Source organism: Pieris rapae, chromosome 12 (genome assembly GCF_905147795.1).
Source record: "Pieris rapae chromosome 12, ilPieRapa1.1, whole genome shotgun sequence".
NCBI classification, from domain to species: Eukaryota; Metazoa; Arthropoda; class Insecta; order Lepidoptera; family Pieridae; genus Pieris; species Pieris rapae.
The window spans coordinates 3,218,335-3,236,268 of NC_059520.1; the positions used below are offsets into that span (position 1 = coordinate 3,218,335).

A 17,934-nucleotide genomic window follows, 5' to 3' on the forward strand; every position below is an offset into this window, starting at 1 on the left:
AGCCACTAGGCCAACAAGGCTTCACAACAGTTTAGATATAAAAACCTCTTTATAAGATATTGCTATTTAACCGTCTGTCACCACCAAGGCTTTGCAATGACAGCGGTTATAATTTGCCCTATAACTAGAATTCTTATCTGCCGATGGATCTGTTTGATAACTTTGCGGCGCCTATGCATTCAATTCAAATCGATACAATAGCTGACAATGCGTCTTAATGACTATAAGACCACGTTCACAATTACCAGTTGGCTTTATTCTAGCCCGGCTTCTTGCATATTACATGCCAACACACGCCTGGTTCAAGTGTAATACATGTAATGTACAAAGTGCATACAATCTGTCTTTTATTATATTGACCTGGCTGGCTCTCTGCTGGGTCTATGAAAGCTGTCTACCGTTACGGACGCTTCCTAAGCGAGAAATAATATTGCACAAGTCTCGATGGAACATATATTGTCCTCAAAGGACAAGACAATTGTCATTTATCAATATAATGACCGCCTTTGATGTTATCTTTCCGCCACGCGTGTTAAGTATAGAATAAATGCACAATAAATCGTCATCGCTCCATCAAGCATATCAATGAGCAATAACGACTGCTGCCTTTTCGATCTTTAGTAAGGAAATTTTGTTGCGGTCAGTATTCTAAGATGGTTTGCGGAACCCGCTTTCGTAATACTCTGAAAAACGCTCCGTGAAGCCTGTGAAGTGCCCAGGAGACTTCTGTGCTTCTGGAAGGAGCTGTGCTGGCTTAATTAGCCAGGGCTTTACGCAAAACGGACCAAATTCTAATCTAGTTGCGGAAATTGAGCCCATCTACCTACCTACCTACTCTCCTGAAGAAATTAACTATTTAATATTGAGAGATCTATGAAAAAGAGAACTTCATGCCGTATATCTTACTAATCCTAGTGCATAACATGCTTTTCGAACGGATAAAAGGTAATTATAGCAATTGCGTTGTAAAAGTGTATCAGAACATTGGCGTGGTATGTAAAACAAAAGACGCAAGAAGAAATTTGTGTTTTGATTAGACAAGTGGAAGTAAACATGACGTATCGACATATGTTGGATTAGAGATGGTGCTAACAAATCCCAAGTAAACGGGACGTTTTCTGTATATATAGTATATTTTTATTCTAGTGATAGTGACAGTCAAAGCTAATTTAGTTGGCCTAGAGGCTTGTACGTGATACCGTCAACCATGATGTTGTCGGTTCAAATCACGGTTTCTTAAGAAAAAAAATACGACGGAACAGATACAAAGATCTGAGCCTAAATTGAAAGTACCAAGGGTATAATATCCTATCCTGCTCAATGTCGATTCGTTTTTTTTTATTTTATAAAGATTTTTTTATTTCATGAACCTTAAGATTAGCTTTTTCATAGCAGTTCGTCTCCGTACTAGGGTTGCCTGGAGACCGCATGCTGGCGATAAAACCACCCATTAGATACTTATAATTTATACCTGTATTTATTTATAATGTAATGATTTTATAAATAGATATAGCTTTAAAGCTTTGTCGGCGCCTATGTTATAGTTTTAGACATCATTTAAATAGTATGATTTGGAACGTTATTCCGGACGGCATAACACCTGTGCACTTAATCTTGCTTACGGTACCGATGAGATCACTGTGGACAAATTGGTATATTTAACTTGCATTTTTGTTTATATGGATATGAACTCCAAGCTATTGACCGTACTGAAGGTAAGATGTTCATCTACAAATTAACACCTTTGCGTTCATCCATACTTGATCTAAGAAGTCGTGTTTACAAAAATAACGAAAAAACAGGCTATCGGCTTTTTAAATACAGCTTGATTTAAATTAATAATAAGTTCTTATTTATTATAATGGTTTGAGTTATGTTTAAAAAGAAATGTAAATTAAATTATATGTCACCAATATGTGTAACCAGCTGTCTAATGAAGTATATTCAAACCAATTTGACCTTAAGTCGAAGAAGATTAAGTCCCTTCAAGAAAATATCGTACGAATTATGAAAAGGCTGGCAACTCACTAGCGAGCTCTGTTACATTGAGAGTGTGCATGGGCGGCGGTATCCCTTAACATCACATATAGCGTCCTGCCCGTTTGCCCCCTGTTTAATAAAAAAGTATACAAACAGAACTCAATATGATGACTAAGTCAGGAAACATTGTTGTTAATTATTCTTATTAGTAACTAGACTTAAATGACTTGTTAATCTTAAATTAAGGTATATTGTAATATCCAAACATGTCATATCAGTCACGATACAATTAAGTAAAAAAAAATTTCTTTATGTATCTGGGTAAAACTGGCTAGTTATACTGCTGCTGATAAGAATTGGCACGCGGTTATCTTGAAGGACCCGTCAGGCCAAGCTACGCTTCAAACCGAGCTTTGCGTCAGGCCGGGGTGAGCTGTAGGGGCCCTTAAGGGCAATAGTGAGATTCTATTTTAAAAAATACTTGAAGTACCCGAATTGTAAACTAGTGATTATAACTATAATGTTTTGAATACAGGTGAGGTCTTGTTTGAAAATGGATGTGTATTTAGACGAAGTACCGATTATATCGGTCATTGTTTCAGGATGTATGTATCATAAAACAGCAGTTATATCAACATTATCGGAAACCTCGTAACTGATAACGAAGAAATGGCTTCGGTAATCTTTTGCTAATAATTAATGTAGTGGTTAATTTTATGACGTTAGGATTATTTGATAAATCTATGGTTAATCAACAATTGTTTTTTTTTATGTTACAGGAGGCAGACGGGCAGAGGGCCCAGAGCTTTGCTTACTTTTGCTGACAAGAGGAAGGAGGGGGAGGGGGTTTACAAATTACGTAGACTAGACAAAATTCTGTTGGATAATATGATGAAAATTATGAAATTTATAATAAAAATACCAATTACAAGTTCAGTTTTTTAAGGCACATACTACTAGTATGTGGAACCAGCTGCCAACTGAAAGATTAGAACCAATTCTACTTAGAATCAAGCAAAAAAAGTGCGTACCAATTCTTGAAAGGCCAGCAACACACTCGCGAGCACTCTGACATTAAGAGTGTCTATGGGCGCCGGTATCACTTAACATCAGATGAGCATTCTGTTCATATGTCCTGTGCTACACAAAATTTAAATTGCCCGATTTACATCTCTGTATTATAATAATTAGTTTGAAAATAAAAATTAAATATTAATTATATATAATCGAAGGAGATTCGAAACATATCAGCGATAAATTTTCATCAATATCCTGCCGTTGGCAATAAAGTCATTAATAAGTATAAAACATACTAGTAGCAATAAGTTCTAAATTTCTTCTAAGCATTAAAATATATAGGAAGAAATGAATAAGGAAATTATGTGGAACAATACATTGCATCAGAGCGACCCACATTGATAACAGAAAGACAACAAGTGTGCAACAGGCGAGCTAATTGAAACCTATTTCTGAGCTACCTATCAATTACGACTAGGAATTTTCCTGCATTTTAAATTATTTTACGGCTGTAACTTACGTATTTAATTGTAGTCACCAATTGATTTAATTCTTATTTCTTTAAGTGATACTAGTAATAATAATAACAGTTACGGATGAGCGTATGTATTCTAGAATATATAAGACAGGAATAAGATACTTAAACATGTCTTACATTACACATAATAACCAAAATAAAATCACGCATAGGCAGATTGTGGTCCATTTCAAGATGTATTTCGCAATCCGTACGTCATTTAATTTATAATTGTTTAGTCAAGCCACATTTCACATATCTAATTTAAATACGGGTGTACCCCGTATTGGGGTGTACCCCGTAAGCATGCAAAATTTTAACTTACAAACACTACAATATAAATTAATAAAATAATTATTTACATACAATTATAACGAAGACTAATAAAATCTACGAAGAAACCAAAATTATGACGATTTAACAACTATATGTTTATAGCACCTGTTTCTTAATTAAAAAAAGTTAAATAAGTCTTTCCATAGTACAATAAATTCAAAAAGGCATTAAAAATGCATGAGTAGACTAAAATTGGGATGGCTAAAGGCGACGTGTATCTCGCTCGTAAATACATACATATTAAATTTCTCATACAAATAAAATACATTTTTGGAATGAGAAATAAAGCATTAAAAATATAAGTGGTGAATAAAAAAACTTTAATTTAATATCTTAATAATGCCTAAAATGTGTTATATTTTGGAAATATGTAGATTTTATATACCTGTGTCATACAAAGTACTATTTATATGAATTAATACTGTTTGTATAGATTCTACGCGCCATTACGTGTTAGTATTCACGAAGGTTTGATTCACAAAATACGTCACCAAAACGCAAGCTATTTGAATATATAAACCATAAAGATATTAATTTCGCACAATATTAATTATTAACGATTAAATGCGTAGAACTTGAATTGTATATGGGTGATTTGTTTTCTATAACGCCTAACTGATGGTACAAAAATACTACTATTAGAAATAACTAATTAGGTAGTGGACGTGAATTACGTCACGTAATACGTTACGTAATTAGTAATCTGATAGAATGAGAAGTTTGTTTAAAATACACTACAAATTAGTGTATTGCGAATTAGTATATAGCTTATGTGTCCAACGTGGAAATTATTGAAGTAAAACTTTTAACAAGACTTCCAAAAAGGTTGTGTTAAACGTTTAACGCTCCTTCGAAGGGGGAATAGAAATACACAGAGCGAAAGTGGATGCTTAAATTTGTATCTTACTTTAGTTATTATAATGCCATTGTAATGTTATAGATATAGGATATCTACAACAATGTTAATAAAGTTTGTCTTAAAGAAACAATATAATTTTACTAAAAATCAATTTCTATCCCTTCCTATTTTCATTTCCACATTACGAAGTTACACTTCTTCCGCACGGAGAGACTCCACACACAATTTTTCTTCATCTGTTGCGCCACTATAGTATTAACTGTTATATAATTAAGTTAAGGTTACGAGAAAAATACAACCTTTACTAATACTATATGTAGGGAACGATATTAACATTAAGCAAAGATACAAAACCGAGACGTGTCAGATATTAATAACGCTATTCGCACTATTATAGAGAAATAATGTTTTTTTTTTTATAGAACAGGGGGCAAACGGGCAGGAGGCTCACCTGATGTTAAGTGATACCACCGCCCATGGACACCCTCAATGCCAGAGGGCTCGCGAGTGCGTTGCCGGCCTTTTAAGAATTGGTACGCTCTTTTCTTGAAGGACCCTAAGTCGAATTGGTTCGGAAATACTTCAGTTGGCAGCTGGTTCCACAGAGTGGTGGTGCGCGGCAAAAACTGCCTAGAAAAACGCGCAGTTGTGGAACAAAAAGATGTACAAGCCATGGCTATACATTTGCCAACTCAGGCTTTCTTACTTATAGAAGTGTGGCGATTCCCTAAATCTACGCCTCAAGAGTATAGCTAGTCACCCTCTTAAATAGTAACATTGCATTCATTAGTTACATAGCAAGTATTATAATAAACATTTCATTATTTCGCTTATATTATATTATTGTATGTGAGTGGTTAATATAGAGTAAAACTAAAATACTCTATTATTCAAAGCACCCCGATGACCTAGGACAAACTTTGTAATTAATAAACCCAAAACTCCTGGAATGATTTAGTAAATTTACAAAATTTCTAACGAGTAGACGAAGTACTTATGGCGATTTTTTTTAAACAAAAACCGACCACAACTCATCATTTACAACCCAAATCTACAAACCCAAACGCAGCTTTTTCCATTTTTCTCTAGCGAAAACCCTTTACCCTTAAACATTTTAAAAACGTTCAGTTTCGATTCAAAACCTTATAGATTTACTAACAATCATTAGCAACATCTGCTCAAAAAGTATTCTTCTTGAGCAACAGTTGTTGAAATATAGTAAGTGTTTTATATTTTTTTTTAAGTCAAGTAACTAAAACTACTAATATGTCAAATGGAAGAGCGGAGGTGCCCACGGCACAGGGAATCCAAGTGAGAAGGCTAGTGCCCTTTCTCTTTTACATCATCTCATACATCCTTTTATATCATGGGTAATGAAGATTTTTTCTTTAATGATATGACATTTATTTATTAAAAAAATTATCCGGGGCAGGCCGCTTCTTGCATTTCTATATTATAAATTGTCTTTGCACATAGACTCAATTCAATATTACGATCGAGCCTAACTACTAGACTACTCTTTTCTTGTATACTATTTAAATAAGAAACTTCTTTCATATGAAATTAAAATTATTATCATTTATATTATTTCATATCAATAATGTTTCAGTTGCATGAATTCCCAATAAGGATTAATTAATTAGAGGGAAAACACAAAGTCACCATTTCAGGTATAGATGAATGTAAATTAAACACAAATTAGATATGTTACTATTGAGGAAAACCGAATAATATTCCTTCATTAATGTTTAGCTCAAAACATGTTACACAGTTATGCCATTAATAATAATTGCGGGAATTTTATTTAAATATAGGAACACAGTAATAATTATATTAAAAATAAATTTGTTTGATTCTATAAAATCTTACCTTAGCTAACTATTATTAACTATTCAACCAGTCATATGTTTTAGAAATCTGCATCTAAATTTACCAGAAATTCCTATTTGTCAATAATTATTATTTTCTATATTATATTCTATACAAAAACTAGTAGGAAGGTAATCATTCAAATATTTACCTTATTTAATATAAAGAGATAAATGGGAAAAACCGAATATTACATACATTTTGACTTATTATCGCGAATATGTTCAATGAAATAATCTCCTGAAATTGATAATGCAACTTGCGTCACTGATAACATGCTGAGTGCACACTTTCTACATTCCTGAGGATTGTTTGCATAGCTGATGTCATCCGCTCCTTAATCTGAATCACAGCTTTTGAAGGTCTTCCTCATATATGATCTTCCAAAAGCTCACATAACGTGATTGGGTTTGTTTATTAGTCTTCTTTGGTAGTCCAAAAAGTAGTTACGAATTGGACCTCTTACAATATAGCCAAGATACAAATATCGTCAGGTACAAAAGTCTGATCATCTACGATATCCAGTCTAAGAGTAAGAGTTGAATTGTAAGAGTAAAAAGTTCCAAAACGCTGGATTTGACCAACCTGGAGAAAGACATACATAGGGACGATGACTCTGAGTTTTGACCAAAGAATCTCTAAGAGCAAGTGATACAGACGTCTATTAAAAAAAAACTGCACCGATAAACATTTCATCCTGATACCACGTGTCGAGGAGCATAATAACTGGTTCGGTCTGACTAAATGTTCAGTCAATGGTTGCTCGCGAGATAGGACGCATGTCGGTTGTGTTATAAAACCGGTGTTGCGCGGGAGTTGATACGTTTTTGTTTTTACTAAATTTTAACAGTGACAGTTGCAGTGTATCTCCAGTGGATGAAATCTGAGGACTGAAAGCGAAACTCAAACATCTACGTGCGCAGGTGCAGTGTTTACTTTTTTAATACCTAGTATATAATGACCGTACATTTACTCGAATCTTGAGTTTTCAATATTTTATACAAATATGTAACGTTTTTAATTTATCAAAGCCAAGGTTACATTTGAAGGAAATTTAGTTTTTTTTTAAGAATTTATAAAATATATTATAAATAAAATAATTAGGGTTGAGTTTTTTCCAAAAATATTTTCACTTTAAAATATCAGTTAATAACAGATGTGCTCAGGCATTCAACTGCGATAAATCCAAAATAATAATATATAATATTAGGTAATCAGCAAACCTATTGCTTAGCAAACATTGAGTCACAAGTACCTAATTCCAAGATTTCTATGCACTAAGCCTTATTTAATAGAATCAATTTGCACAATATATTCTAAAAATAAATCCGTTCCTGTGTATAACAATGAACGTAGTCATAAAACTATATAGGTCACATTTAGAAACTTCAATGACACAATAGTTTAATGTGTTATTTAACTGTTCCAACAATGTTACTCCTAGGTATAGTTTGTTATATAAAAAATATTCATGTCATGTGAACCCTATTCTTGGGATTTTCAAGTCGTAAACACAGCCTAATCTTACATATAAAATTTTCGTGTCGCGGTGTTTGTAGTTAAACGCCTCCGAAACGGCTCGACCGATTCTTATGAAATTTTGTGTGAATAGGACAACATCAATTTTTCATCTCCATAAATGTCGGTAGTCCACCCCTAAATTGTTCTTTTTTAATTTTTAGAAACATTTATATATTTTTATGATAAAACATTAAAAAATACATACAACCCCTCTACGATCGAACCCTATTTTTTATTATAAATGATATACATGTCAATACGAAGCTTGCCAGGTCAGCTAGTAACAAATAAAAATATCCACACAGCTAAGTCTAAAATAATCTATATAATGCAGCTGTATGAACTACTCAATTTTGATTCAAACAACGGTTATACCAGATTCAATTGAATGAAATGAAACTATATTAATGCACTCGTAGTGTTCTCGTAAATAAAGAAGAATGCTTCAATAGTTTCTTATACAATCTAGTTGTGACTTTTGTTGAATTCCTTTAGTTTTAAACGATAGATTTTTACACATACGTAAAGTAGCGTTAATAAATTTTAAGAACCCGGCATCAGAGTAAATGCTCTAAGCTAAATTAAAACAACACGAAAAATTCTATGGTTTATGAATAGGTAACAGTTGTAGATCATAAATGTAGGGGACAAATAAACTAGAAACAAAACTGGAGGAAGTATATTGTTAGCGCGAATGGGTCGCAGGAGTCGGCAGGACCCACTCTTCTCTATTGATTAATCAAACGCCTTTATTGCATAATGACCAAGATTCAAGAGCTATTGACCGCTTGAGACATCTAGATCATTCTGTTTGCAACAATGTCTAACTATGCGGTAGGACCAATGTATTTTCTAACAATTTTCTCAAACCGAACATTTTTTTGGCCATTTTGGTAATCTTCAGAAATACATTTAAACTCCACGTACACTGCTACTCAGAGAGCTCTTCTTAACCGATTGCAGATACCCTAGGACGTCGTTTGTGGAATTGGATGATTACACTTTTTATAATGACGACTTCATGGACTAGACATCCAATCCTATAAAAGGTGGACTAAAGGCAGTACCATGTTAGCTGCGACGACATTACTTTACATAAACACGTAAACATGGTAATTTATATAAAATCTCTGACCTAATGTTAAGTAATACCACCGCCCAGGTACACTCAATACGACGGCTCGAGTGCTTTGCCGGCCTTTTAAGAATTGTTACACTCTTTTCAAATAATTCAGTGAGCAGTTGGTTCTTTATAGTGGTTGTGCGCTGCCTAAAAATGCCTTGAACTCAGTTATACGACGGAGGCCAAGGTGAAACGGGTGGTATTCTGCCTCGATGTCCGAAGAGAAATTAATACAGGGGTGCGAGACTTTTTATATAAAACAACTAAAAAGTTCCACAGTCCATTCCTAGTATAAAATGCCAAGTGCACGGAACCGAAATAGGCATTGTTAAGTCAATTAGGCGACTTGATGCAATTTAAGTAAATGTTAAAAACGCGTATATGGCGCCATCCTGATACATTCCTTGCAATAATAACCCATAAAGCCTTGTATGGTAATGGTATTTATTCTTTGTTTGACAAACATGATTATTTAAAGCTGAAGTCATGTTCTGGAATTTTAAAAGACGTTCCGAGTATGTTTGTAAGTCAAAGGCAAATTAAGCTGCATAATCTGTATTTAACTCAAAAATTACTACAAAAGTTTTTAAACCGTTGTAGATTATAAATAATATCAAATTTTACTCGGAAAAGGTAAATTTTTATTTAAATTTTAAGTTTTCCATAAATATAACTGTGGACTTAAAATTCATCTTTTAACGTTATATTAAATACAATTTACATTAGAGAGGTTATAATACGGTTCAAATATTTAAATTAAAGGGTTAATAATTTAGGGATAATCCCGTAGATAGTCTCACAGTGACCCTAAAGGACCCAACCGACATTAATCATAAAACGGGCTACTACTATAAAGATATAAAATAGGACATCACGTTTATAAATGATAGACAAACATAAAAAATAATTTTACATTCGTTTTAAATATAAGAGTGGCTATTTGTCCCACTCCCGACATTTAAATTTGCCTTGATTTTTTGTTTTAAATGATAATCATGAAATTCAGTGAAATGTCAATCAATAATCATCTACTGGTATTCCACTTCTGTGTTTTAATCTAAAGGTTTTAATAAAAATAATCTAAACGGGCTTCAATATAGAATTAATTGCTTCATTGAATATAATGCCGGGCATCCAATCATCCGTTGTATCTATTTGACCCAATCTTAGCTCATAGGCCAAGTTCATGAGCAATTTTCAATACCGACGGGCTCGTAAATCGAGACAGAAATTGTTGCATATTCCTGTATAGTATTTAAGTCAATTTAAGCGTATATATAACTTACATACACATTTCATTGTTACATAGATAGAAGCATACTCGTAGAAAAAAACAATTAACAATTTTTTTATGGCTTTTATTTGTGCCAACTGGGCACCAGGTACATCGCCGAAGGAGTTGGTGTGTGAAAATAATAATGATGCACCTAAAAAAATAGTTGAAATTTGACTGTTAGTTTAAAGACAACAGAATTATGAGTAATAGCACGATTAAATACAACTTCCTATTTATGAATAATTTATATATATATATATAAATTATAATAATATATATATAAATTATTTCCCGCCGCGCGATGTACGTGACGTTTTGCAAGTGACATTTGGCAATTACACATTGTCACTTATAGACCATAGATATAGACATCCCAAATTTTTTAAACAGAATCCTGTATTATTTTTATTATTTTACTTGCGGAAATTGAGGCCACCTACCTAATACCTATTTTCATTATTGATTATAATACAACTATTAAAACAGTTTTCAAATAATATAACCACTAAACCTGCACCTGTTATCTTAATGCAAAGCTATGCTATGGTATATATCGATTGAGTTCATGACTATAAACGTGAGTAACTGAATGAAAGTATATTCAACGATTATTTAATCTCACACGACATTATGATCATGTATAAGGCCCTTTCTACATTTTACGATCGCGATAGAATAAAATGAATTATTTATTAATGGACCGCGCCTTAATTATAAGATACATATTTTCAGTTTACTGGCCATTATGTGAGATAAGATATTTACTGCTTCAATCAAGATAGCGATGGTTTACATTGTTTCAGGAATGTTTAGAATCATGTGATTCGAAACATTATACTTAGAAATAATCGAGGTACCGACTTTGTAGCGGTCCCACGCTGGCCGCTAGATCGCATTACATTGCAAGAAGGCAAACAAACGCGTTGGAATATACTAACAATTTTGCTGGATAATTACAAATGACAACCAAAACTGGTGTTTACATATACGAAAATTCCATTCCAGTACATTTGTGATATGTTTCTACGAAAGGATTAAGAATATGTCAACTGTCAAACCGTTATTTATTATTTTATATTTAAGAAGAATTTTATTTATGGTTTTATCGTTGGTTTCCGATTTTTCGACAGATTTAAAAAAAACAGTGGATTATGTTTTGTATATTTTTAAAATTTAATGTATAACTAATCAGCGTTATAATAAAAAAGGCGACAAGTAATTTAAATTAATTGATGAATTTCGTACGAAAACGAATATGCTGCCAATCCTATTTAAACTTGGACGGTGACCAAATTAAATTACAACAAGTAAACAAATCGTTAAAGAAAACATGTTTAGTATTCCTCAGGGCATAGGTTGTCTATGAAAGACATCCCACGCAAACAAAATTTATGGTTTTGATTAATGACTTGTAAAATAATATTTAGTACTTATCTAAGCAATTTTAGCATGAAAAATTAGTCGAATAATAATGTATTATTTGCCGCACCCCTTAAATACGTAGTTCGTTAGTCGATTGTTATGTTTTGCAACTTGGACATAAACATCATTGAAGATAATTAAAAAAAAAACATTTTATTATTGTTATATAATTGGCATAATTTTACGAAGAAACAAATGACACCGCTGACGTCTCTAAGCGCGAAACATTTTACTAACCACAGACGCTCCACAGATATTTTTCATGCTAAAACTATTTTAGTGGCCTATATGCATAACCTGTGCATAACTGGCGCCATCTGGTTCCTAACGGTAATACTAGATGCCAGGCTTTAACGTATTCTGAATTATGTGATACATCATAAGAACCGCATAGAGGAGGGGCCTTGATTATCCTTTACATTACACTGATAGTACGGATTTTATTTAATATTAAATTCTGTTATAGGGGATTGGTTGAATTTATAAACGTTTTTGAAAAAAAATGTATGAATAAAACTGAATGTTTTATATTCAAACGTAATAGTAATTTAATCCGATAAGTATGCATTAGTTATCTTTGTTAAAATTTTTGAAATCATATAAATTTTACTGTTGACCAAAGACGTCAATTCTTATGTTTATAGATTGATTGATAGCCCTCAATAATCAAAAAACATTCGTCATTTCTAAAACAGAACTTATATGGAAAATGAATGTTTCATTTTATGTAAGAAGAAACGGTTGGATGGAAAACGGTACTCTAGAACCATTATTCAAACTCCATTCCGTGACCAACTAAATTTGGAAATCGTAAAGGAAAAGTCGTTTCCATAATGGTATAGCGTTGAAATTAAGGATGTACAAGTACTCAAATAGATCGTTGAAAGTTTTGCAGCCAAATTTCTGAATCACGCTCAAAATGGGAATTGAAATGCGGCCTCACGTCGCCAAGTGCACAATGCACGGTGAGGTAATGCTATGTTTTAAGCACTTGAGTCAATAAATGAAACACTAACACAGTCATCATATACATAGTAACATAACAGAGTATCCATGGGCGGCATATCACTTAACATCAGATGAGCCTCCTGCCCGTTTGCCCCCTATTCTATAAAAAAAAGTCAAAAATTAGGTTATCCCTATGTACTGTTTATATTGGTACATTATCGTATCCTTAAAAAATATAAGAATGTAACAGAATAATTTATTTCCGAAATAATTAATTATAAACTAAGAAATTATTAATATCAAAATTCCAATGTCCGAGTTCTTGCGAATCGCGAATGATTTAATCTATTTTAAATTATTTTACTCTATATAAAATATATAGTACATATTTTATTTCTATAAAACTGTTTAATTACAACGAGACATGTATGCTCATTTAAAACCCAAATTAAAATTAAAATAAACTGCGTATTAAATTGTGTCCTGTTACAAACGTAGCAAAATAAAATAAAGCTATCATATTGCATTACCTAGTGTTTACTGTTGGTCTAGACATTTCTTGTATTACACGGCACATTTTTAAGTGTCGAATGATGTCAGCTTACGATGCTTTCAAAGTTCTCGAATTTCTACTAAGATATTAGATATTGTCTTTAACCAACCGGGCATGTAATGTTACACTTCTTCTGACCGTTTACCACAGCGTAAACACAATTTGATAGAAAGAGACAAAAGAGAGCAATTAAATTGAATTAGTTTTTAAGACGAAATATAGTAAACCTGGTTTGCAGTCTGGCAACATTTTGATGGGACATAATTTAAGGGGCGTGTCACTTAAAACTACAGAAATATTTATTATTTTACCCAGAGTCGAACTTCCACAACTTTATACTATATGCATTGTTAACAAAAGTCAAGAATCATTTATTCATATATTTCATTTGACTTACCTATAGGTAACATAATGAACGTCAAAAAAAAGAAATATACATTAAATGAATCTAATTTTACATTTACTGCCATTTCTCAGATCAAGGGCGTAGAACGGAAGAGAAGAACTGGCAATAACATCTCCGCCACTCTTTTTTTATCTCACGGATATGTATAATTTTGAGTCTAAAAGGGAAACCATCTAATTATTATTATTTTTTTATGTCATTGACTTATACACGAGAATTTAATAACAACCAGAGATCCTCGTTTCTTTATTTCAAAGTAATTCCAAAATCCCCTATATTTTAGCATTACAGTGTTTATTGAGGAATTACCTCAATCGATTACGACATGCATCAGTCACGTAAATATTTCCCGAAATAAACGTGAGCAATAATTTCGAGAAAGTAATTTTAAGACACTTTATATATTTGCAATAATACGACTACACCGCTGTTAAGTCGATATAATTGTTTGACAGAATGAGAACTGATATCGTTTTTTTTTATATTGTCTACTTTCGTATCTTCTCGTAGGTCAGTTGGAACTTGGATTAAGTAATGATAAAATTGTATGTCACATAGAAGTTATTACGACAAGTGCCTAAAATCATTAATATGTCACATTGAAGAGAGTAGCGGCCCACGACAGTGATTACTTAATAAAGATTTTTCTTTCTTTTCTTTCAAAAGCGGATATATTTTTTAAAACCGTTATTCTTATAAATGTCTGTAGTTACGATTAAAACAATGTCTATGATTGAGTTCTTAAATACAAGAGGAAAACTAAATTGTTAGTTTGTAAAGTACAAACAATTGTTGACAATATAAAAATTACATTATTTATTTACATTACTCTCATTTACCGATTTTATGTTTCAATTATATCTAAAATCAATAATACATATTGACACGATTTATAACCGATAGTCTATTGTCTTGTAGTTTTGGCAATCAACAATACAAATACCACCTTTCATAGTCAACTGCTTTTATATGAAAACATTATCCTTAAATTAGGAGACTTTAAAAACAATTTATAAAATCGTTTTGAGTAGCGAACTCAAAAACAGTTGTCGCGAGTGCGTTTTATTTTTTATTTTACTCGATTCGAAACACGTTTAGCCTGAATTAGGTATAAGGTCCCTTGATACAGATGTTCCAGACTTCATATGTTTAAAGGAGCTTACAATAATACATTCGTCTTTTTGTAAAGTCAGGAATAATACTATCTATGAATGAAAATGGAACATTTGACTACCGCAATAGGGAATAGTTTAGATTCAACTATTATTTTAATTTACTTTAACTATATTTAGTAGGAAGAATTTAAAACGAAAGACGAAACATTCGTTTAATATGAATGGATTAAATGACATATTATTGCAGCGTGTCTGAGCGTGTTAGAGTAGACATACTGTTGACCAATCACAATCAAACGAAACACCATATTTTAATATTTTCTTATCACCTGCGCCTTAATAGCTGGAGTAACTTTAAGTCTGGATTATTATCACAGAGTTCGATAATTTGTACGTCGAATGTTTTTTTTAAAGTTTTCTTTAGTTAACATATTTTACTCTATGTTGAATGGGTGTTAGATTAAGTTCTTATATATGACAACTAAGTGTGAATAGGCTGAAGAGAAGCTGGATTAATTAGCATTCATATAAAAATAGTTGTCATAGCATATGTCTAAACAGCGAGATAGCACACCAATAGATCACTCACGGTTACTGGTATTATGAGTTTAAGAAGTTTACGATGTGTAACTCATCAATGGAGTTTATAAACATCCTGTTGAAAATACGCACCAGGTTTGCGCTCAGCCTTGAATGTTGACCTTGGAGCGCAGATTTAGTTTAGCACAGTAGTCTGTTTACCTGTATTTTTAGGCCGAATGGCGATAAAAAGTAGATAAGCAAATTACATATATCGCGTAACGTCGGTTGCAGAATAACGTATCTGAATTTATAGAAACAGACATTCATTTAATAAAACTGTTAAATGCAAATACAATTTTAAATTATATTAGTTAAGTCAGAATTTATCATAGTCCCCTGTTCTATGGTCATTTTTATATCTTTCTGAAAAAGTCTTTTTTACTGTTAGAAAGTACTAGACAATATGTTTCTTAATAAAGCGTAGAAGAGAACAGTGTTGGCCTTGTGGCTTCCGCGTGCCACACTCATCCCTAAGGCCGTAAGTTCGATCCCCGGCTGGGCTACCTACGCGACTTTCTTTATATGTGCGCATTTAACATTCGCTTGAACGGTGAAGAAAAACGTCGTGAGGAAACCGGCTTTTACCCAAAAAGTCGACGGCGTGTGTGGCACAGGAGGCTGATCACCTACTTGCCTATTAGATTGACAAATTATCATAAAACAGATTTATGGCCACAGATCTCTGAGGCTCAGACAAAATATGTCATCAAAAAAAAATATTATAAGCGTTATCAAAAGAAAGAGTTCATATAGAATAGGATAAAGTTTAAATAGTTACTTAAATAATTACGTACTAGAAATAATATTCTAATTATGAAGTGATGAAGCAATTATGATATTCTTACGTCAATACTACAATAAGAAAACACCTCATTGCGAGAAAGACGTCGTAAGGTCGAACCCATTAAACATGTTTAGCCGTGTGTTTAATCATACTAAACGTCTCAAATTAGCATAGTAATGCAATTCCAAAAACTCTTGAACAATATTTAATCTGTGTTTTATCAATGTCCATTGTCAAAGTTGATAAAAATACTTCCTTTTATAATACAAAGAAGATTTTATGAGATGAATTATGATGTAATATCTGTTTCGGAATGGAAGATTACTATACCCACCTTTAAAAAACATGCAAAGCAAAAAAAAAAAACCCAGCCCAAATCAATTATCTGATTAACTGAATTACAAAATTGTTTAAAATTGTAGATTCAAGAAAGCATCCCAAAAAACAATTGTTTAGTTTACATCAAACAAAATGTTCATCTTGTCTTTCATATAAATCATTTAACCTAAGTCTCTAACAATATATTAATGTAAGAAAGATGGGCGTCCCCCATAGAGGTTTAATTTCAAACAAATTTTGTCAACATATTGAAATTGATAGTACTGTTATCGTACTATCTATATAGATTTTACAATCAATGATTAAATATTAATGAGTCATAAATACGTCGAATTGTAATAAACCTGCTTCATAGGGTGGAAGTTTGCCAAATCTAACATCATTTATCTGGCACATTTACGGGAAACGCTTGTACTTCCTAATTGTATTCCGTCATTACAATATTATGAAGGATGTTCATAACATAGATAGTTACGCAGGAATGCGGAATTTTCGTTTATTTTATACACACATGAATATTTCTGATATTCAAAGCATATTCAGTATTTGACAACACGATACTAGGAATGCTCCAGTGGTACCTAATCATACAAGGACCATAAGATATGCGTTAATCTGTAAAACACGGAATCGTAAGGTTACTATCGTTAAGCTAAAAAAAGAGACCGACAAATAACAAACACAGAGTTTTTGAATAAAATTCTAAAATTAAAAAATACGAGCGTTTAAATAAAATTCGAAATTCAATTTCAAATTCAAAAAATAATACGAAGATAATTAAGCTTTTCGTCAAGAGCTTTTTAATTTAATTTGAGTCCCAATGCATTTAAACGATTTAGATCACATTACATCAAAAAAGTAAAGATATTTTGGCAGCTAATGTAATGAAGCTTTAATGAATACGAGCAGATGATTTTAATCGCTCACTTAAGTAACCTTGACCGTAGCGTTGAACCAAAAATCCATGCAGTGTCTGTTACGCTGGCGTGCGTCCAAAGCTTTCTAAAAATGGTTTAACTGCATTTCAATTAACTGACGATTCATCGGATATTATTTTAAAACGCCTTAAGCGATCGTAAAAACTTCGCAAGTGATTTACATCTGATTTACTCGATTGCAGTTCTTTAACTCGTTATAAATTTTCAAAAGATCGTCTTTTGTTTTATGGCGTCATTATAAGTTCCCCGTTTTTGTTTTCGTCGCCTTGGGACGATTAATAAATATTACAAGTAGATTTTTATATCGGTAGATAGTTATATTACAATTCGTAAAAACATATATATTTGG

At 32.4% G+C, this 17,934-nt stretch overlaps 2 protein-coding genes across 2 annotated transcripts in view; one reads left to right on the forward strand and one right to left on the reverse strand.

Moving 5' to 3' along the window:
• The window catches only part of LOC111000405 (synapsin), a gene marked incomplete at its 5' end in the record, with an annotated part of 79,465 nt that overhangs the window by 12,773 nt on the left and 48,758 nt on the right, over positions 1–17,934 (reverse strand). The gene's annotated exons all lie outside the window — the stretch shown is intronic.
• LOC110998501 (tissue inhibitor of metalloproteinase) overlaps positions 7,314–17,934 on the forward strand; it is a 49,217-nt gene continuing 38,596 nt past the window's right edge. The window contains exon 1 of the mRNA XM_022267181.2: positions 7,314–7,501. The gene's annotated coding sequence lies outside the window, so the exon portion shown is untranslated. The remainder of the gene's footprint in view (positions 7,502–17,934) is intronic.